The following is a 22,107-nucleotide window of genomic DNA, read 5'->3' on the forward strand; positions in this document are numbered from 1 at the left end:
CCCTTGGGCTCAATATAATAATTATAATTCCCTTTTTCCGGTTGCGTGCTGAAGCATCTCTCACTCACATGGCTCTCAGTCACGTGATCGGGTCTTTTGACAAGTAACACATTGGGGATGCAACTGCACGCGTTCCTTCTCCAATTGGGAGGCGCATATTGAAGATATTGGAAGAACTGTCCACATTTACTTTTCATCAGCCAACAAGATGAGTCGACCTAACAAACAGCAAAAGCACTACCCTATATTAATCTACACATGTTTACCTTTTCCATTCTGTGAAAAAAAATAATATTCCAAATATAGTCTGAGACAGTTGTGGGATGCGATAGATCCCAAATTAATACAACCACTAGCATCAAAAAACCTGTTTTAAGCAATGAGCCTGACACAATTGATGAGAAAGTTTAGCTTAAAATGTTGTTCAACTATTAGGCTATTTCTTCACTTTATAAGCTCAGCAATGCGCACACGGCAGTAAGAGCAAATGTTCAATTAGCAGGAAAACACCATTCTCAAAAGAGACCACAAATGAATGTAATGCTTTTATTATAAAAGGTGCATTTTTCATTTTTATGGTGAAAAGTATCTTCCCCAAACTTGAAATTCACATGCAGTTTATGTTTAACAGTTAAGCTCTACACCCGTTGTAACGTGGATTAATGTGACATTATTTGGCCACTTTAGATACAAACCATATCAAAACATATAGGCCTATGGGCTAGGCTACACGAGATGTGCGACTATGATTTGAAAAGTTGCAAAGAAAAACATGAACTGTTTCTTGCCTTAAGCTGGGCATCATTCACAAGTGATAATATATAATTCACAAATGATAGGCTAATATTGTCACCCATCACACTATTCTTGATTTAATCTTGTCTTTACATATACTAAATAATATACTGTATATGTGTGAAATTAGTTTTGATTTAGAATGGACCATTATCATGCACCTGTCTCGAAACAGGGGCAGAGGGAAAAATACATGTCATCTATGCACTTAAATAGCGAATGGACACTTTTCCCGTGTTTAATTTTCATGACAGCCAGGTAGGCTATACTTCTGTTGTAAAAAGAAGCAATGTGCTTAATTTTAGGAAAGTTGAGAAATAAATTTAGTAGCCTATGGAAAGCTGATGGGATCCTCCTATTTTTAATTTAGGCCATCACTCTGTTTTATCATGCAATTGTATAGCCTATAAAAATGTTGCGCAACATGAGCTCATGGGCTCTCATGAAGTTTGATTACATTTTCAAATCACATTTGCATTGATGTCAGAGTGATTAGAAGGACAATAGAGTGCTATGTACCAGGCAGTTAGCAAGTTTGGTAGGCTACTAATGACCATCAGCAGCATCAGAGCTTAGGGAAGCCTAATTACCGTGACTAAACAGTCACATGGAATTTGACTGCCCTCATGACTCGTGACCGCCGGTGTGGCGGTAATACGGTCACCGTAACAGCCCTAGGAAGGACAGACTGGGAGAGAGAGAAAGAAAGAGAGACAAAGAAAGGGACTACCCTCCTGAGCCCCAGTGGTTGTGAGATCCCACTTCTGTGGCCTTTGAAACAGAGTTGACCCTTATCAGCTTGGTGAGACCCTTACTGTATGTACAGTAGGCAGAGCAATCCTCCCACGCCTTCATTAAACAACTAGGTACTGCTCCCAAGGCACAATCTACAGTGTTCACCAACACACACAATCACAAACACACAAGCAGACAAGCAGACGCACACACACGCACACACACACACACACACGCACACACACACACACACACACACACACACACACACACACACACACACACACACACACACACACACACGCACACACACGCAGACACACATACTCACCCATCCCACCCCTCCTCAGCTAAGAGGTGAACATTAGCTCATCTATTACTCAGAATGTTAAATGGGATCCTTTTTGCCTTATTTTAACACACGCTGTTTTTTTTACTGATTTATCAACAGCCATTATTAAGGTAGCTATGGAAAATGTGTTGTAGGTGCAACATAAGACAAAAAAATGACAAGGGTTTGAGTGATAGGACTAACTTGTGCCTCCAAGTGGCCACACACCTCTACAAAGTGTGCACATTTCCTAAGTAATTTTAATGCACTTCAATGACTCAAAGAAGAGTCTTCAACCAATTAGGGCTGGGCAATATGTCCCAAATATCATATCACAGTATAAAAAAAACCTAGGGTGGCAACACATACACTACCGTTCAAAAGTTTGGGGTCACTTAGAAATGTTTTTGAAAGAAAAGCTAATTTTTTGTACATTAAAATAACATCAAATTGGTCAGAAACACAGTGTAGACATTGTTAATATTGTAAAACTATTGTAGCTGACTACAATGACTATTGTTACGGAATATCTACATAGGCGTACAGAGGCCCATTATCAGCAACCATCACTCCTGTGTTCCAATGGCACGTTGTGTTAGCTAATCCAAGTTTATCATTTTAAAAGGCTAATTGATCATTAGAAAACCCTTTTGCAATTATGTTAGCAGAGCTGAAAACTGTTGTCCTGATTAAAGAAGCAATAAAACAGGCCTTCTTTAGACTAGTTGAGTATCTGGAGCATCAGCATTTGTGGGTTCAAGTACAGGCTCAAAATGTCAAGGAACAACAAATGTGCTCCTTGAGTGAAAGGGGACGGGGCTAGGTCTGTGTGGAAAGCGGCATGAGAGAGAGTGAGAGCGGAGAGAGATGAGTAAACTATAAAAATGGACTTTACACACGGCGTATCACATTTAACAAACAAAACAGTCAAATACCGTTATAGAAGGTAATGTTTAAAGCCCAAACCGGTCCGTGCATCAATACTGGCACATCATAAAGTATGGTATACCGCCCAGCCCTAACTGTAAGGTGATTTTTTGAGCACTCCTAGCTGTGCCGTTGAGGAACTAGAGCAAGCACTTGTAGTTATTTTGTTTGGGACACAACCCTGCATCCCTGCCATCACACAATTAATGTTGTTGTTTACGCAATCCAAACATGGTCCATTATAAATCAGAATCTGGGTCAGGTGGGCATCATTTGAAAGCTTGTTCTATTGTCAACATGACTAGCTAATTAGAAAATACGATATTGCAGTGTTGGGCTTTCACAATGCAATTCAGGGAACAATATCATAATTTTGGTGCCAAGGTCAGATTAAGAAATCGTGTCCCATGGTATGGCTCCTGAGTGCCACAGTGGTCTAAGGCACTGCATCTCAGTGCTAGAGGTGTCACTACAGACCCTGGTTCAATCCCGGGTTGTATCACAACCGGCTGTGATCGGGAGTCCCATAGGGCGGCGCACAATTGGCCTAGTGTCATTCGGGTTGGGGGAGGGTTTGGCCAGGTTAGGCTGTCATTGTAAAATAAGAATTTGTTCTTAACTGACTTGCCTCGTTAAATAAAGGTTCAAAACTAAATAAATAACAAAAAATAGCACAATGCCATCTTGTAACTACATTAAACATAGTGATCATAAATGCTGACACTGTATATGATGTAAGTTTTATGATATGGAAATGTGCACATGGACTCACAGGTGTTTGGCTTGCTTGTATGACATCAAAGCAGTATTTATTATAATCCTCAATGTCTCATCTTCAAACTACATTGAGTCATCTTAATTTAGAGCATTCCCCTTACTAGACAACAAAGCATTTGCAAAAGTTGCCCAATTAGCAGGAGGGATGGGGGCAACTTCTTGTCGTGCGCGGTGCTCAAGTTCAGAACAGCAATCAGTCAAAACCCATACAGAGCTGTGAAACGCAGAGGCAGAGGTCTGACGTCATGTATAGCATGTTACTGTACAGTCACTGCATTCCAATTTAGGCATTTAACAGTGGCCAAATCTGCCATTTTCAACCTGTACGGGTACGGGTGTAAAGGATCAACGTTAAAACATTAAAACTAAATTGAATCATTAACATTATATATCGAGGACATAAAGATCTCCACACATCATCATTGTTAACAGTTGAGAAAGAAAGCGCTGATTACAGAAATTATTGCAGTTGATATGCAGCCATTGTCAATGGCCTACTTGAGTTGCGAGGTAATTTGCTAAATGAAGGACTGCAACCGCCATGCAAATGTGTAGAATTCGGGGAAATTAGCCTTAAAACTGCAACATTTTCTCTTCGCTAACAAGAGGGTTGTGGCCGGTTTGGGGTTACATGGATTGCGAGGTGGGGGTTTGTTACTACGCCGATTAGTTACATTATCCATCCAGACTTTTGCCACCTAGGAAATGTATGTGATCGGACCTTCTCAAATAGTACTTAAGTACCCCTATATAGCAGTTTGCAAAAAAACCAAAACTAAAATAGATGAAAAGCATCTATTCCAAAGCTGCAGCTTGTGGTTAGAACACATATTTCCATTTAATCAACCAGTCCATTTTGAATTTGTGATAAAGCGGTCGTGATTTGGCAAGGAATGTAGCTTGTCTACAGTTTTGTTTGTGTATCCCATCAGTTAGATATGTTTTTATAGGCAGTCATTTTTGTAGGCCTAATGGAAGCTTGGGTGCGCAGCACGTGTCTGTAGCGGGAGCGGTCGGATAGAAATTGAGTGAGAGACATGTAATGGAGGGAAAAGAATGTAGGGAGAAGAACTGTAATCACTTGACTAGGTTTCTTTTTTGTTGTGAGTTGATAATATAACAAATGGAAGGAACACATAACAAATGGAACATGAATTAACAGTTGTTTTAGGCACAGAATGTAACCTGCTACAAAGCAGATTCCAGATGCCTAAGCCTACTCTATGACTGTGGTATAACTTTATTGTCCCCTAACGGTCATTCCACGCAATAGGATTTCAAGTGGTATTTTATGCCTGATTTAAATACCAAGAACATCTTTCTATTTGTCACATTCCTGCCTGACACTGTCACACCAATGTCACTGTGGGTCGCGACAGCTCATGATATCTCCACCCACGCACACACGCAAACACACATTCAATACCCTTAAGAAAGTATTCATACCCCTTGACTTATTCCACATTTTGTTGTGTTACAGCCTGAATTCAAAATGGATTACAATGATTATTTTTCTCACCCATCTACACACATCCCATAATGACAAAGTGAAAACATGTTTTCTAAAAAATAAATACAGAAATATCTCATTTACATAAGTATTTACACCCTGAGTCAAAACATGTTAGTATCACCTTTGGCAGCGATTAGAGTCTTTCTGGGTAAGTCTCTAAGAGCTTTGCACACCTCGATTGTACAATATTTGCATACTATTCTTTTAAAATTTTGTTCAAGCTCTGTCAAGTTGGTTGTTGATCAGTTTAAAGTCTTGCCATAGATTATCAAGCCGATTTAAGTAAAAACTGTGTCACGCCCTGACCTTAGAGAGACGTTTTATTTCTCTATTTGGTTAGGTCAGGGTGTGATTTGGGTGGGCATTCTATGTTTTCTATTTCTTCGTTTTTGGCCGAGTGAGGTTCCCAATCAGAAGCAGCTGTCTATCGTTGTCTCTGATTGGGAATCATACTTAGGCAGCCTTTTCCCCACCTAATGTTGTGGGTAATTATTTATTTTCTGTGTGTGTTTGTGTGCGCCACGGTTGCGTCACGTTCGGTTTCTGTTTACTTGTTTTTTTTGTGAAGGTTTCACTTTATAAAAAAAATGTGGAATTACATGCACGCTGCGCTGTGCCTTGGCTCATCTATGACAGGGACTTCGAAGACAGTGAATGTGATAAACTGTAACTAGGCCATTCAGGAGCATTCAATGTCATCTTATTAAGCAACTTCAGTGTATATATGGCCTTGTGCTTTAGGTTAAAAAAAACTCCCTAGTCCTTGCCTATGACAAGCATACCCATAACATGATGCAGCCATCACCATGCTTGAAAATATGAAGAGTGGTACACCGTGATGTGTTGTGTTGGATTTACCTCAAACATAATGCTTTGTATTCAGGACATAAAGTTAATTTCTTTGCCAAATTTTACATTACTGCCTTTTGCAAACAGGATGCATGCTTTGGAATATTTGTATTCTGTACAGGCTTTCTTCTTTTCACGCTGTCAGTTAGGTTAGTACTGTGGAGTAACTACAATGTTGTTAGTCCATTGGGTGGCAGGTAGACTAGTGGTTAGAGCGTTGGGACAGTAACCAAAAGAGTACTGGATCATATCCCTGAGCTGACAAGCTAAAAATCTGTCATTCTACCCCTGAACAAGGCAGTTAACCCACTGTTCCCCTGTAGGCTGTCATTGTAAATAAGAAATTGTTCTTAACTTCTTGATGACAGGGGGGCAGTATTGAGTAGCTTGGATGAATAAGGTGCACAGAGTAAACTGCCTGCTACTCTGTCCCAGATGCTAATATATGCATATTAGTATTAGTATTGGATAGAAAAGACTCTGAAGTTTCTAAAACTGTTTGAATGATGTCTGTGTGTATAACAGAACTCATATGGCAGGCGAAAACCTGAGACAAATCCAACCAGGAAGTGGGAAATCTGAGGTTTGTAGTTTCATTTAAGTGATTGCCTATCCAATATGCTGTGTCTATTGGGCCAGATTGCACTTCCCAAGGCTTCCAGCAGATGTCAACAGTCTTTAGAAAGTTGTTTGAGGCTTCTATTGTGGAAGCGTGTCGAATAAGAGCTGTTTCAACAAGTGGACTAGGCTGAGGCCAATCAGTTGTTCTTTTTCCTCTGTAATGAATACACTATTGTCCGGTTGGAATATTATTGAAGATTTATTATAAAAATACCTTAATGATTGATTGTAAACATCGTTTGACATGTTTCTACAAACTGTAATGGAACTTTTGACTTTTCGTCTGGATTTTGCGTTCGCCAATTGTGCCTTTGGAATATTGAACTAAACGCGCGAACAAAACGTAAAGGTATTTGGACATAAATATGGACGTAATCGAACAAAACAAACATTTCTTGTGGAAGTGGGAGTCCTGGGAGTGCATTCCGACAAAGATCAGCAAAGGTAAGTGAAGATGTATAATGCTATTTATGACTTTTGTTGACTCCACAATTTGGCGGGTAACTGTATGGCTTGCTTTTGTGGCTGAACGCTGTTCTCAGATTATTGAATATTTTGCCGTAAAGCTTTTTTGAAATCTGACACAGCAGTTGCTTTAAGAACAAGTTTATCTTTAATTCTATGTAAAACATGTATCTTTCATCAAAGTTTATGATGAGTATTTATGTTATTTCATGTGGCTCTCTGCAATATCTCCGGATGTTTTGGAGGCATTTCTAAACATGGCGCCAATGTAAACTGAGGTTTTTCGATATAAATATGAACTTGATTGAACAAAACATACATGTATTGTGTAACATTGAGTCCTGGGAGTGTCATCTGATGAAGATCGTCAAAGGTTAGTGATTAATTTGATCTATATTTCTGCTTTTTGTGACACCTCTCTTTGGTTGGAAAATGGCTGGATGCTTTCTGTGACTAGTTGCTGACCTAACATAATGATATGTTCTGCTTTCGCCAAAAAGCATTTTTGAAATCGGACACTGTGGTTGGATTAACAAGAAGTGTATCTTTAAAATGGTGTAAAATACTTGTATGGTTGAGGAATTTAAATTATGAGATTTCTGTTGTTTTGAATTTGGCGCCCTGCAATTTCACTGGCTGTTGGCGAGGTGGGACGCTAGCGTCCCGAACGATCCCAGAGAGGTTAACTGACTTGCCTAGTGAAATAAAAAAAATCGATCCTCAGTTTTCTCCTATCACAGCCCTTAATGAACTCTGTAACTGTTTTAAAGTCCCCATTGGCCTCATAGAGACATCTCTGAGCATTTTCCTTCCTCTCTGGCAACTGAGTTAGGGAGGACGTCTGTATCGGTGTAGTGACTAGGTGTATTGATACACCATCCAAAGTGTCATTAATAACTTCACCATGCTCAAAGGGATATTCAATGTCTGTTTTTTTTATTACCCATCTACCAATAGGTGACCTTCTTTGAGAGGCATTGGAAAACGTCCCTGGTCTTTGTGGTTGAATCTGTGTTTTCAATTCACTGCTCGACTGAGAGACCTTACAGATAATTGTATGTGTGGGGTACAGAGATGAGGTTGTCATTCAAAAATCATGTTAAACACTATTATTGCACACAGAGTGAGTCCATGTAACGTATTATGTGACTTGTTAAGCAAATGTTACCTCTTGAACTTATTTAGGCGTGCCATAACAAAGGGATTGAATACTTACTGACTCAAGACATTTCACATTATATGGTATTGTGTGTATGCCAGTGACACAAAATGTAAATCAATACATTTTACATTCAGGCTTTAACACAACAAAATGTGGAAGAAGTCAAGGGGGTGTGAATACTTTCTGAAGGCACTGTAATTCTTCAATCTTCAGTCATGGCTGGGTTCTTTAATATTTCCCTGCATTAGCCATGTTCCTCAGTTAGCAGTAGTGACAACAGCAACAGACTCCCCTTGTCCCTTATTGGGACCCTCAGTTTTATCTCTGCTAACGTGATCATTTGTTTTCGCAAAGCACTCATCAATACATTGCCAAAGCTATTGATTCCACTCAGAGATGGGATAGCTAGCTATATGTTAGCATCTCTTTGCCTATGTCTCGCCACATGTGTCATGCAGTGAGTAGGCAAACATACTGTATATAGAGACAAGAGTGATACCGGTGGATGCAGCAGCGCGGTTGCTACGCCATGTGGTTGCATACATACTGAATAGCATTAGCCTTTACCTGACATCCTACTTTAAAAGCAGAGAGAGGAGGTTGACCTGGTGCTTAACTTTCAGCAGAAGTGCTAAGCCTCTGCATGCTAATGGTTACCTACTGTGCTGCTGCACAGACCTGTTGGGTAGCCTCAGAGTACAGTCATCAGCATGAAGTCTGCTGCTGTTCCACTTTTCCCTATGCTTGGCCTAGCCAAAAACACAACATAAGACACTTCCTCTCCAGAAGAAAAAACATGAAATGTATCACTAATGTGAATGTGCAACATCAGCAGGTGAGAACTGAGGAACATGGCCTTATTCTCTTGTGGGTTGAATGTGTGTCAGATGTGTTCATGGGGCCTATGAGGGTTGAGGGGAGGTGAGGTTTCCTAGGAAAGGCCAGTAAGTGGAACAGTATAAACCTTTTTGGGGTGTATGTAGGTCAGGCCTGGTCTCCTCATAACCACCAAGGTCAACGCTGCTAAATGGAACGGCAGGTGTCTTACACAGAGCGAGACAAGAGAGCAAGAGGGAGAGAGAGGGAGATGGACAGACCTGGCTGGGCTAAACCACATGTCTCTCTCACTTTACCAAGTCGTTCCACCTAAAAAAGCACAAGAAAGAGGATTTCGACACCCACCACCAGAGATTGTTCTGAAATGGTTTCTGTAGTTAGAAACAGATAAGATAAGCATTCCTGCAACATTATTTTGTTGAAAGATCATTTCAGCTGTGAAAAATGTAACTCATTGATTGCACCCAAATTGGCCATTTTAATTTATTAGATGTGTATAATATTAAATCAATATAATACCCAACGTCCAAATTTGAACCAAATCTCTTCTTAACAATGTTTAAGATACAAATAAAATGGTCAAAGGTTTTTCTGAGAAATTAACCATTGGAGTCGCTTGTCCCCCATAAATGAATGTGAAAGTACCAGGTTTTGCCCACTAGATGCACTGTTCCCTCTATTGCCACACACTGTTCCCTCTATTGCCACACACTGTTCCCTCTATTGCCACACACTGTTCCCTCTATTGCCACACACTGTTCCCTCTATTGCCACACACTGTTCCCTCTATTGCTGGTCTGTTGTGTTTATTGAATGGATCACAACATTTTTCTCTGGACAGGGAAAAAAATATCACAAAAATCACAAAAAAGACATGAAAGAGTCTGAATAAAGAGATGAATGCGCACACAAACATAGAGAACTGATATTGTATACTGGCCATTGGGGTGGAATTGATTTGGGGTTTGGGAGGGTTCGTGCGTGGCATTTGACCATTTATTTGGATTCCTCACGTCTTAATCATTGTCAAGAAGAGGTTTGGTCGAAATCGGATGTTGGCTACTTTATTTATTGAATATTATATGAATCCTATAAATTGTTTCATTTCTCAGAGTTCAAATTGTCTTTCAACAAGATAATGTTACTGGAATGCTTATCTTATCTGTTTTTAATTACAAAAACCATCTCAGAACAATCTGAGATGGTGGGTGTCATGGCTTGTTGAAATTAAATGGAATGACTCAGCCCGGTCTGTTCCATCTCTATACATGTAAACACAGTGACACAAGGACTGTTAGGCTGCTCTATTGTGCTAGCTAACAACCACAGGTGTGTGTGTGTGTGTGTGTGTGTGTGTGTGTGTGTGTGTGTGTGTGTGTGTGTGTGTGTGTGTGTGTGTGTGTATGCGTGCACATGCCTGTCTGTGTACGTGTATACAAAGCATGTTACACAAGCTGTACATTGGCATCAGTTTGTTAGCTACTCTAGCGCTAGCCCCATTCCCAGACATGTAAATACAGTTACACAAGCTGCTGTGTGTTTGTGCAACGCTAATGCTAAACCTTGACGGGAAACAAGGTTATACAAGCTAAGGGTTACTCATGGCCTGCGAACCCTACATGTAAACACTTCTATTAAAATGTATTTCTGTCTGTCTGAAAAATACTTAGGTATTTGTTATAACTCAAGTATTACCTTAGGAAACAGACGTTCCGCCAACTCTGTTTTGTTTTGAACTCTTCATAAAGCTTCCCTTATTCCATAAAAAAGACTTCTAAATAAAAATCCAACCCTTGATCCAAAGTCCAATAACCTCAAACCATCGCCTGCATATGTGGAGGTAAAGAAAAGGGAAGAGGAGAAAGGAGGCAGAGAGTGAGAGAAAGAGAGACAAAATACTGAGAGTGAGAGATTCCCGCCTAATGAATCATTACACACTTCATGGGAATCATGGAGTTTCATTGGGATGTGTTAATGTGGTGTTAACACAGCGATAAGGTTGATCCATTCACTAGGCAGAACATATATTAAATACATCAGGGGGGGGGGAAGACTATAATGACGATTAAAAATACTCTGAAAAGCAGTCAGCTCTATTAAAGAAAGACGGAGTATGGCAGGAGCAGGTACATTTTTATGAGTGGGACAGCTGCTGCTGCTGTAGCCGAGAAGAGGACTGACTCAAGGCAACTGCAATAACATGAATCCCCCCAGCCAGCTCATTGAGGACATGAATCACTTTAGTCACAGACTGACCTTCAAACTGACACATCCTGGGATCGGTGATCGAGAGTCGAGACGATGACTAATCCTGCCTGACCTGCCATTGGCTGCCATTACAATGAAGCATGCAGGCCCCTGGGCTCAGGGGGACTAGTGGGGCTGCTGTTTGTTTGCTCCAGCTCAGATCATGACAGGAGTCATCCGAGGGGTAGAAACTAGGGGAAGCCATGTATCTGCCTGGCTCTGACACATTGACCTCCAACCTGTTTGACCTTGGACTGGCGTGATTAGCCAATAGGACAACCCCTGCAGCTGCATGCTCTGCTTGCATGCTACAGTCAGTCACCCCCTGCCCCCTCTTAGTCACATAAGGACTGTTAATGTTGGGAGGGGAGGTTGGGGTGAGGTTCGGTGAAGGATGTCACATGATTGGATCTCCTTCTGGAGAGTTACTTAAAAAGCCTCTTCAGCAATCAGGTCAAGGTCTTAATGCCAGAGGGAGAAAAAGAGAGAGAGAGGGGGAGGGGGGAGAGAAAGAGAGGAGAGAGAGGAGAGAGAGGAGGAGGAGCGCTACAGTACACTACTCCTCTGCATTCACAGCTCCTGAAGAGGGAAGGAAGGAAGATCACTAATACACAGGCAGCAGTGGTTCTATTAACAATATTAATCTCTCTGCTTAGTGGACACTTTTATTCAAAGTCAGTTCCATGGTTATCAGTCTCACACATCTTTTTAAAATTTCTATGGCTGCTGGATATTTACTGGCCAAATCCAGGTTAATTGCCTTTACTCAAGGGCAGAGAACAGCAGAGTATGAGCCAGCAATCTTCTAGTCACCAGTCCATTCTCCCTAAGTAATAGGTCATAGCGCTCCCTACAGACATCTTTGCTACTCTCTCAAATGGCCTCTCTTTCTCTCACTCTGCACAGGGCAGGCAGAAAGGCTTAGCCCTGGGTGTGTACCACACCTCTCTCCCTGTCTGTTTACCAAGGCAGCCCCCTCACCAGGATGCCCACAATGACATTAGTATTTTAACATTATTATCACTACTTTACTAATAAATGTAAAAGCCCAGATCAGAGGTAAAGCTCAGGATGGGGGGGGGGACACGCCAGTGAAATTAAAGAATGCTATTCATCAGTGTGTGAGAGCCTATGCAGTCCAAATATTGTAATGTCATATGAACTCTTGTCTGAAAAGCAATGGGCAACATGTTATATATGTAATTTATCAATTATCACTACAAAATGTGTAAAAACACAATTACTGGTTTGTAGTCAGTAGGTGAAGAAACCTGTTTGGATCATTTTTTTAAACACCAGGAAACTGAAATTCTCCCTGTTTTTATATCATCGTACATGTATCTCTCAGTAGCATATCTGTGCGGTAGGCTATACTGTAGCTCTTCTCCTAAACCCCTCTCCAGTCACCACACTCCAAAAAATGTTGCGTTGTTTGAATGGACCAAGTGCTGGGTTGCAGTCATTGGGCCACTTAGTTGGGTTGTTTTCTTTAAACAAATCTCGGTTGGGTTCTTGATGCTGTGTTCGTGCAATATGATGCAGCGGGTCTGATAAGAAAACGAGTGGCTTAGCAGGGGTGTGGCGTTCAGATAGTAATTTTTGGCCATCCATGAGAGTAAATGTCATTCCGGTTATTCTGTTCTGTTGTATTGTTATCATATATTAAGGTTAAACACTGACACTTTTGTAGTTTTAACCCCACCTAGAGTTGACCGAAGCACTAAGTAACATAATAAAAAAATCCCCAGTTTTGCATTGCATCCACCGAAGTCGCACTTACGCATTTGTGGTGAAAGGTGGCAGAGCTAGAGCGGTGTTTGTCAGACCATGAGACATTCCGAAAATCGGTCTACTTACGAAAACATCTGTAGCATTATAAGGAGAGACTCTCACGAACACAATGGTGTTCTCTGTTTTGCTCTACAACCCCCACAAGTGTCACGGGACTCGTCTGAAGGTAACCAGTACCAGTTTAAAATAATGAATGGAAGTATGAAGGTAGTTTTGTGCCTACCCCAAACAGGGTTCAATATGTGTAAAAAAATATATACAGTATATATTTCCTAAGCTTTCTTATATCTCCTAGATATAGGACAAACACTGCAAAACCTTGTTTCTTCTTTTTTGCCATTTTTTGCCATTGTTATTCAATGCGTTTCTCTGGTCTATTAGTAAAGGTCAAATTCAATATTTTATCAAATACTTTTTCAAATCTAATGTTTTATACCTAAAGGAGTCCTACAATTCAAAATGAAATAGCTAAATTATCCATTGTATGGCCATCTTAAAACAATTCCACACTGTATGTCAGTTTAGAACCCCCCGCGCCCCCAACTACATAGACATTTAAGAATTAATGAGTCTTACACAAGTATATGAGATCTAAAAGAGCCTATGCATATCCCAATGTTGGGAGAGTTACCAGTTGTTACAATATGTACATAATAATGTCATTCATTGTATATTAAATATGTAATGTGAAAGCAACGCCTCTAATAGGCCATGCCTCCTGAAAATAACCTATGGATTACATTAAAAAACAGCCAGGAAGAAAAGTCAACCCAGCATGAAAGTGAATAAAAAAACAACTGATGGTTAAATAACCCGCGTTTGGGTAATCCAAATAACCCAACATGTTGGGTTATTCACGCAACCCAAATGGCTGGCTCAAAATAACCAAACTTGTGTTCTCTCCAATATTTACCCAGCGCTAGGTGACCAAATAACCCAAATTGGGTTGTTTTTAACCCAGCATTTTTTTTGGTGCACTCTCCACAGCACAGCCACCCGCACAAGGTGCCCTGCTGCCTGGCAACAGCTCGCCTCATCACTAAAATCCCCAAATCTCCCAAAAGTTATACAATTACAGTTGGTGGTGTGGAGGTGTTGGGGAGTACAGTACATAATAGGGATCGGGTTATTGTTTCTACAGCACTAAAAGGATAAAGGATGTGTGTCTAAAACAAGCAGTGAGTGAGTGAGTGACTGACTGAATGGGGAAATCCCAGCTAGCAGATCCTACTACCACAAACAGACACACAGTCACTGTGATGTCATCAGGATCCTGCTCCATTTGTATTTGGCCCAAGCTCTGTTTTTCCACTCCCTTGGAAAGCCATATGACTCAGATTTCAGTCTGCCCATAGATTAAGACAACAGGGTGTGAGTCTATGTACGTGTGAGCGTGTGTTAACATGAACGATAATCAAAATATTGACCGCCACACTGTGCACTATGAACTCTCTGGTCGGTGCTCCTGGTCTTGGGGCATTACAGCTATCTACTCTAAGGCCAATGTTTTACACGATAAACATTCTCCCGAACGTGCCCCTTCTTGAGGTAAATAAATCTCCCAGTCACAATGCCACAGCACCTACTGTATAGCATATGCACCCCTTCACCTGCCCTCCTCCCTCCTTCCCTCTACTGTCTTCCTGTGCAATATATCCATAATTTATTAATACATTCTAAAAATTCCTCTTTAGCTAATTGACTGGGAAAGTTTCTTTCAAACAAAAGCTTTTAAAAGAGAAAGATATAATTAAGTTGCCGGGATCTCTCTGTCCCCTCCTTGTCCAGGGGGCCAGTCTGGGGGCCTGGGGGACGTGTGCTACTCTGTGCTACTCGATATAGTGTCAGGGAGTCACATACACCCATGTTTAAAGTAGAGGTGAGCTGGGTAGGCAGGCAGGCAGCGTTACGTAAAGCCTCCCTCTGCACAGGCTTTTTGCAGCAGACGCTGTGTCCTTGCTTGGGCTGCTTCAAGGTTCCCATAAGGACAGGCTGTTAAGAAGTTGGGAAGGACAGGGCCCCTGTAATATGATGGCTGAGAGGGAGCGCTGTGATGAGACTGCGCCTGCCTTGGAATTTGAATTCTCCGATAGACAGGCTCATGCATCAATCCCTCAGCTTACAAAGACAAACCACTAACCTTCACCAGGCCGGGGACTCGTCAGGAATGAGTGGCATTTTCACTTAGCCTGGACGGCTTCTTTCTCCCCCAGATCTAAGCTCTGCTCTGCTCTCAGTCCCTCCACATAACCTGGTTAAAATAAGACACAGTTAAGTAACACTCCCCAGTCCGCAAATATCCTCTGGTGTTTCTGACATCATAATCGGACTTTAACCTTTAACCTTTAACTCCTAGCTGTGCTCTTCAGGACTGACCCTGATGACCAGGACACAGACAAAAACAGGTAGCCTAATGCATTAGCAGCTAACTAACTAGTAACTACACAAGACTAAGTAGCTAACTAGAAGACTTTGGGATAGTCATTATCAAATTCTGTAATTATCAAATGGTGTTATATTGTAGGTCATACTGTAAGTTGTTGAACAGTGTGGCTTTGCTTACAATAACATTATCTTTCCTTTCTGAAGGCCATTTATTGGTCTCCTATTTTCATCCTCTTATTGTGATTTCAAACTGATTGTACACACACCAGTAGCCTATTTGTTGTATCTACTTTGTAAAGCAATGTGAGTCATGTTTTGATGTATCGTAGCCTATAACTACTTCAGTTAGAAACAATGTATTCTACTGTATTCATGAGTGTATTTTCCAGTTTCATTTACAGTGCACCCACACACTACCATGCCAGTGGCATTAGCCTGCCCAACTGGCAGTGCTGCAATAGCCACACACACAGTAGGAGAAGCCATCTGCAGCACCTCCACAGCCTGAGGCCACCATCTCAACTTCAGGAGCAGGGAGGGAAAGTCAACTCTGCTCTGCTCCTCTGTTGTGACCACCCCAACCAACCCAAGGAGACAGTCAGGTCTACTCACATCAGCCTGTAGGTTTGGGCTTCTTCAGACTACAACAAAACATGGCCTTTATATCCAAATATCATCAGTAGTAAGGAAAGACAGACCAATGGCCACGCACATTATGTTTGGCCTGTGTATGTAACAGTACAAGGTAACTGTGTTCTTCTCTCTTGTTGCCCCTGCTTTTGATCATCACAGTTAGGTTCCACAGCTGTTGTTTCTGAAATTGGGTGCCATGCTTTCATGTGGGTGACATGCTTAATTTATCTGACCTGCATCTCTCCCCTGTCTCCGTGGATCACTTTGGGAGTAATTTCAGCAAAGTATAAATCATTTACAGCAATTGCAAACGGTAAGAATCAATGTGTGTGGATAATTGAGCGGCCCTGTCAGTGCTCCAAGGCCAGGGTACAGGAGGGTTTAGGTGGGGAGGGGAGTAAGGTGGGAGGGGGGATGGGGAGGTGAGGTGGGAGAGGGGATGGGGAGGTGAGGTGGGAGAGGAAGAGTTATCCAACAGATGAGCCAGACAGCCAGCGCCAGTCAGTATCTCAGAGGGCTGCCTGCCTGATCCAGCCTCCCTCCAACTTTCATCCCTCCATTTCGTCATTCCATCCTGCCTGCCTCCAGGAGCCACAGCAATAAAAAAGCATTTAGCTGCTCCTGCCATATCATCAAAATGAGTCCCATTGACTTTGGTTCCATCCCTCCCTTCCACACCGCTCCCGGATTGGAGTAGATAGACTAGGAGAGTTGGTGTGATGAGTTGAAAGCATGACCGACATGACATTGTATTTCTACATCACTAATTCAACATCTAGGCCTATTGTTAGCAGGGATTGGAACCGGTTCTGGGAACAGAACCAAAAACCTGGAAAATAACAACATTTTTAGAGGAACAGAATCAGAACCAGAGTGAACGTGATCTATACTATTCCGGAACAGAGCCATCATTTTAAAAGCATGGGGACCGGTTAATAATGTTATTTTACATTCCAGACTTCCAGTCCCACAAAAAAAACGCAACAAAGCGCCTATGCAAAGCCCTCACTCTGTCACTCAGAAACGTATTCCAGTGTCTGCCCGCCAGATTAAAATCTTTGCCTGTGCGTGTGTAGGCTACCTGCCCCTCCCCCTCCGAAGCATAGGCTACTCTAGCCTTTTGACGTTACAAGCGTAATCCAGAAATTAGGAAGAGAGATTTTACATTTTTATTTTTAAAACCTTTATTTAACTAGGCAAGTCAGTTAAGAACAAATTCTTATTTGCAATGACGGTCTACCCTGGCCAAACCCTCCCCTAACCCGGACGGCGCTGGGCCAATTGTGCGCCGCCCTATGGAACTCCTGATCACGGCCGGTTGTGATACAGCCCGGGATCAAACTAGGGTCTGTAGTGACACCTCTAGCACTGAGATGCAGTGCCTTAGACCGCTGCGCCACTTGGGAGAGAAGAATGGATTCACTTTTTCAATGCTATTTAAGGATACTATAGTTATCATGTTTCACATTGGATTTATTAACTACAAAAAGGTAAGACGTGTTTTTAGATCTGGTTTCACTCTTCATACACAAGCTTGTTAGCTAGTTAGCTAGCTCTGGGCCAACGTTAAGTCAACTCTCAGAAGTTCAAAGACATTGAAGGTTCCTCCATAGAGGTTGTTCCTTCGTACGTAGGTATAATTCTGAGGGCCTAATTCAGATAATGCATGTCATAACAAGATGCCCAGCGCTTCAAGCCAAGCCTCCTCCTCCACCCTCTCTTCCACCCACAAAATGTCCCTATAGTTGTCTGTCCATCGTGCATGTAAACAACTATAGCTTGCCCGCTCCATAGCAAGCTGCTCTATCCGCACTGATTGCTGAAGTAATTTAATGTTGAGCTAAATGTAAAAAAAAAAAAGAATCTGAGGCTTAACCTTTTACGGCTGTGGGCTAAATCAGGGCCACACAGAGTGTTTCTTGCTAGTCCTAAACACATTTACTTTGAAATAAAAGTATACACCTCACACACATGGTTATGGGCTTTAAAAAATGTATTACATGTTGAGTTTGCATCCCAATATTACACTTGATATACATTTTACTGGCTGCTCAGGAGGGAAAGGGGAAGTCAGATCTGTGGAAGACATTTGACTTAGTTGTAGAAACTACTGGAGCTCAAGAAAATGGAGAGTATAGGAGCAAGCTTTGTGTGAGAATTATGTGTGCCAAACAGTTGCTGTTAGATTACAATATTATATATATTTCTGACCATTTGGAACAGTGTAAACAACACTAAATAAATAAGTGTACCAGAGAGTCTGTCCTAACGAAAAACAAAAGATATACAGAGTACCAGTCAAAAGTTTGGACACACCTACTCATTCAAGGGTATTTCTTAATATTTACTATATTCTACATTGTAGAATAGTAGTGAAGACATCAAAACTTTTAAATAACACATACGGAATCATGTAATAACCAAAAAAGTGTTAAACTAATCAAAATATATTTTATATTTGAGATTCTTCAAAGTAGCCAACCTTTGCCTTGATGACAGCTTTACACACTCTTGGCATTCTCTCAACCAGCTTCATGAGGTAGTCACCTGGAATGATTTCAATTAACAGGTGTGCCTTATTTAAAGATAATTTCATATTCTAATTACTGCAATGAAACCACTACTAGAGGACACCAATAATAAGAAGAGACTTGTCGTGTCTTTGTGAGACACAGAGTAGGTGAACAGATGATCTCCACATGTGTGGTTCCCACCGTGAAGCATGGAGGAGGAGGTGTGATAGTGTGGAGGTGCTTTGCTGGTGACACTGTCTGCTATTTATTTAGAATTCAAGGCACACTTTAACAGCATGGCTACCACAGCATTCTACAGCGATACGCCCTCCCATCTGGTTGGCACTTTGTGGGAATGCCATTTGTTTTTCAACAGGACCGTGACCCAACACACCTCCAGGCTGTATAAGGGTTATTTGACCATAAGGAGAGTGATGGAGTGCTGCATCAGTAGACCTGGCCTCCACAATCACCTGACCTCAACCCAACTGAGATGGTTTGGGATAAGTTGGACCGCAGAGTGAAGGAAAAGCAGCCAACAAGGGCTCAGCATATGTGGTAACTCTTTCAAGACTGTTGGGAAAGCATTCCAGGTGAAGCTGGTTGAGAGAATGACAAGCGTGTGTGAAGCTGTCATCAAGGCAAAGGGTGGCTACTTTGAAGAATCAAAATCTAAAATATATTTTTTATTTGTTTAAGACTTTTTTGGTTACTACATGATTCTATATGTGTTATTTCATGTTGATGTCTTCACTTTTATTCTACAATGTAGAAAATAGTAAAAATAAAGAAAAACCCTTGAATGAGTCGGTGTGTCCAAACTTCTGACTGGTAGTGAATAAAGCCTTTATTACAGAAGACTAAAAACTGTTGCATGCTTTTGAATTGCGATTGATTTATTGTTTAGGATAATTATCCAAAGCTCCCTTTGTAATTTAATTTTAAAACTAAAATGATTGATTGAATTTAAATCATGAATGACTCATAATGCTGTGTGATGACATGAATGACTGATTGATACATTAGCCTATAGAAGTATTGAAATAAAGGGCTAAGCAATGAAAATTACACTTATTGATGACGATCATAATAATCATTTTTATAATGACAATAAGAAGCGGATCAAGAAAAAGGAGGGTATAAGAGCATGAGCTACGTGCATATTATGTGTGACAAACAGATGCTGTTATATTACAATATTATTTTTCTGCCTGATTGGAACAGTGAAAACAACACTAAATAAATTATAAGCAATACCAGTCTGTTTTAATGAAATACAATTGTAAAACCTTTATTTCAGCATAGCAAAGATTATAAACAGGCGAATCTGGGAAATTGCTTTATCTGACAATTTGCCGTTGCATGAGGCTTGGTGCTCACGGAATCAGTAGGCTATTAAACAATCACTCAAACAGGCAACATAAGCAAGATATGTCTTATTTCTGTAGATTTTTATGGATGATTTATAAAGCCAGGCACATTTAAGAGTTAGGCTATTAATTATAGACCTAATTAAATTGGGATTTTCTCTCTCCTCAATTTTCTTAGACAATAAGGCAAGGGCTGTTTCCTCTTCTCGGTTGCTGCTGCATCCACCGCATTGTTCTCAACCCCAATATGCTGGTTAACTTTCCTATTATGCACATAGCAACATAGGGATAGGCGCCAATTTTCCACGCATTGAAGATTATGTTTCAGAACCGCGGACAGCGACCATATCCAACGCGGGGAAAAACGCATTTGTTATAAAATATGAGATTTATTTGTGTTGCACCATTATTTTTACATATTATAACCATATACAATTTCAGTATCACATCTTAGAGTGATGGACTGTGCCATCCCTGTGGCCTCTGCAATGGATTAGTCCACTGAGACAGGGATGAATCAAACAGGTGTCTCGTGCACCATGAAAAACCAAATTTGCGACTGCTCGACTTAAGAAATCTCGGTCAACCAACAGCCTATCGACCAAACAATCAACCAGTCGACAAAATTGGGTTAGCCCTAATTTTAATACATACACTACAGCAAAGATAGTGCATTAACTGCAAAAACTGGAACAACACTGTAACATCCATTTTCGAGGAAGACAGAACCTTGATCTGCTAGACCAGGGTCCAGAGTCCAGTCTTGTGAGCATTCAGCAGACGTAACATAATTTGCATAGTTCTAATTTAAATATCCTCTGATTCTGTGGTGGGATACTGCACATCAATCATCATCATAGACAACAACCCACGGTTACAGCAAAACAAATTGTGTAGAGTACAGTACACTAGCTCAGGGTAGGAGGAATATGGCTGGCATGTGCACCAGATTAGCCTATTCAAGAGCAAGAACATGTTAAATGTGGAGGTTTTAGTTATCTATGGCTCCAGTACAGAGGACTCTACGCAGCTACCGTTGAACATCCTGTACAAGATCAGGTCAAATAATTAAGTAGCTGAAACAATCCACAAAGGGAGGGCTAAAAGCCAGACCCCCAGACAGGCTGAGTATTTAAACTTTTAAAAAGTCAGCCAAGTTCACTTCAACAACGCTCAGGCCTATATTTGACTAATCCACCCAAGTCTGCCGTAAAAGTAGGCCTAGTACACAATTGAATGTGTTGATGTGTTCCAAATGATGAAAAGTAAACAGGTTTGTTGTTGGGAGGGAAGATTTGCCAGGGTGGCTAAGCACACCTGAAATAACAGTGAGGTCATGCTCTCTCTTTCCCCTGTGACTCCACTGGCCAACCTTCAACCCCTGACTTTTTGCCTCTCCACCGATCCCATGGTCAAATAGCCTCTGCAGAGTCCCCAAAAATCAAATGTTCCGGTTTTCAGGGGAAATGGAAAGAGAGCCTGTGACAGGACTTCCGCATTTGGGAGTTAACAAGGCGGCACTCCATATTAACTCCTCCTCCACATTTACTGGATTGGCTGAAGAGTGCAGAAGAGAATGTTCCCTGACATTTTTTTTCTAATTAAGACAAGTATGTGGGGGATCTAGTTTAAGGCGTTTCTTTCATGCCTGCTACATTAGGTTAATGGTCAAATGCAGCTAGAGGACATCTGGTGATGACTACTCCAAACAGTGGAATAGTTCAAATCGATTCTGCCTGTCAATTGTCAGTAGCCTACTGCTGAGATATTGAATTAAACCATAGCAAACTAAAGAATATATAAGATGTAGATAACTCAATAATAATAATAATAATAACAATAATAATGCAGTAATAATACAATGTCACCAGTACGTTCTGTGTAGAAATCCACAAGGCTAATTTACAATCTGTTTTAATGAACTGAATATTGAAAACTAAAAAAATGAAGTGACTAAACTTAGCTACGTAGGCCTACATTATTCCAGACACTGTGCCAATGATGAATGAACATTTGAGGCATGCAATGCCAGACATTTTGTCACCTTTGACAAGGAACAAGGAAGCACAACAGATTAATTGAAAATCATCAGCATCCAGTTTTAACTATGATGCATTATAATGCATTTATAATGTTAAACTACACCAAACAAAACT

At 41.0% G+C, this 22,107-nt stretch overlaps 1 protein-coding gene across 2 annotated transcripts in view; it reads right to left on the bottom strand.

Moving 5' to 3' along the window:
• Positions 1-22,107, bottom strand: part of LOC110533676 (nuclear receptor-interacting protein 1) — a 57,493-nt gene that overhangs the window by 34,321 nt on the left and 1,065 nt on the right. Inside the window, exon 2 of one of the 2 annotated variants that reach the window (XM_021618119.3) lies at positions 15,191-15,301. The exons of the other annotated variant lie outside the window; for it this stretch is intronic. The gene's annotated coding sequence lies outside the window, so the exon portion shown is untranslated. The remainder of the gene's footprint in view (positions 1-15,190; positions 15,302-22,107) is intronic. 2 annotated transcript variants of the gene reach the window in all.

Source organism: Oncorhynchus mykiss, chromosome 10 (assembly GCF_057628025.1).
Source record: "Oncorhynchus mykiss isolate SJ-2025 chromosome 10, ASM5762802v1, whole genome shotgun sequence".
Taxonomy (NCBI): Eukaryota; Metazoa; Chordata; class Actinopteri; order Salmoniformes; family Salmonidae; genus Oncorhynchus; species Oncorhynchus mykiss.